We start from the raw sequence: 1,896 nt of genomic DNA, 5'->3' as shown, positions 1-1,896 counted from the left end.
GCCAAGTTCCTAATCATATCTGGGAGTCCTTTTGTGATCTTGAAAACTACATAAATAACATCTATTTTGCAGCAGAAATGTACAAACAAAAATTAAAGACTTTAAGAAGTAGATTTCAAATTGAATTTTGTTTATCTTTTTGTGTGCGAAATAAAATACACCACGTGTTTTTGTATTATTATTCGCTTATAGCGAACTCCGGATATAACGAACCAGTTTTAGTTCATTTTTCAAGTTCTTTAAATCCGGACTCAACTGTATTAGAAATAAGTCAAATATGTAAACACCGTCGATCTGCTTCTTAACGTGATGCTTAGCGCAAAATAGCCATCGACACGGAGTGACTAAGATGCGTGGGTAAAAGTAAAACTCCCGAAATACATGTTCATTTAATATTCAGAATTATGTTATGGCAGAATTCGCGCTAGTGTCGTTAAAACTTTGTCCGAAACAGAAGTTTTGTAATGTGCACAGTTGGGTGAGAGAGAAAGTCCCCGGGGAATTAACATGATTAACATGTACCGCTTTTTGTTTATTAAAAATGAGCCAGTGATAACTGAAAGGGGGAGAAAGTTTTCTCATTTTAGGTAAATTCGCGCATAATTTTCAATTAGCAGCGGATTTTTGGGGCATTTAATCGTTTCGAGCGGCCATAATTCCGTTTAGTGGACGTAGATGAAATGCTCCATATACCTAAGACGTAAATTCCACTTGCAACTGATGCAAATCTTCCGCAATTTCTCCTGCAGCGATAAAAAGTCGATTTTCCTAAACTACTCGAAACTAATCCGACTAATCCCATTTCCTGGCAAAGAAATGTCCCACTATCCTTTACTGGCCGTTCCCGAAATGTCGACTCTGCAATTCTTCCTCGATGTGTAAGTGATATAGCTGGCCGGATGGGGTGGAGAATACGAGGCCCATATCTCTGCTCGTTTTGCCCGATGCAAATCTGGATCTCTCCCTGGCCATGGCTTTACTCTGGATCGTCTGCTTCATACGCCTAGTTATACCCGGCCCGCTCACCAAAAGTTTGCTAACAAATGCTGAAAAAATTAAAAGTAACCAGCGACTAATTCAGCCGAATGCAACGGGATGAGCAATCGTGGTCCGGCCCTGCGGGTTCAAGCTTTATCGATCAAAAAACCTAATAGAATAAAATTTGCCACGGTACTAAAGTACCACCAGATGAATCAGTTGCCAGTTTAACCAATTTGAGCTAACGTTGCCTAAGAGTCCCGCCTGAGCAAAGCTGGATGATTTTAATGGGACTTTTCTGGATAGTGTTGAGTGCTCCCGATAGAACGGGGTGAATTTAAGACCGTCGGCGAGAACGGGGTGAAGAATAGTGCGAATTTGCATGGACCGCCGCCTATCTGCTGATATATGGGGCGTCCTTATCTGCTCTGTCCACCCCGGTCGACGCGATGCGGCTAAAGTTTAATTTATGCCTGGACCACACTGCATTGTCACGTCTTACGGATGACCACACTGGCCAGGAGTTTCTCAAGTATTATCCAGTTAAACGCTAAACACTCGCTTTAATTTATCTCCGACAATCGGATCAACTGCATCCAGGCCACTTAACTCGTATTACTGCAGCGCTCACGAATGGAAAATGTTCCATTGCATCGGAAAAGTACAGCAATGGAAAGCTTTTTCGCTTAGCGAGTATAGCACACGTTATCTGAAGTTTTAGCAAAGTTCTGATTTATTTTCCTGACTGCGTGTACTTGTTGCTATGATATTCTTATCTAACTTTCCTGGGTCTCAGTCAAAGTCTGAAGTAAAAATTTTGAATATCGTTATTTCATTACGTTTCGGCGAGACAACAGCGCCATCATCAGATTTAAAATTTACACAAACTCATGATTGGTAAAAATCAACGTTCTTTTA

The sequence above is a fragment of the Dendroctonus ponderosae genome, unplaced genomic scaffold, assembly GCF_020466585.1.
Source record: "Dendroctonus ponderosae isolate FM_Combo_2020 unplaced genomic scaffold, Dpon_F_20191213v2 Dpon_F_20191213_3, whole genome shotgun sequence".
NCBI classification, from domain to species: Eukaryota; Metazoa; Arthropoda; class Insecta; order Coleoptera; family Curculionidae; genus Dendroctonus; species Dendroctonus ponderosae.
Note: the sequence above shows the minus strand (reverse complement) of the source record.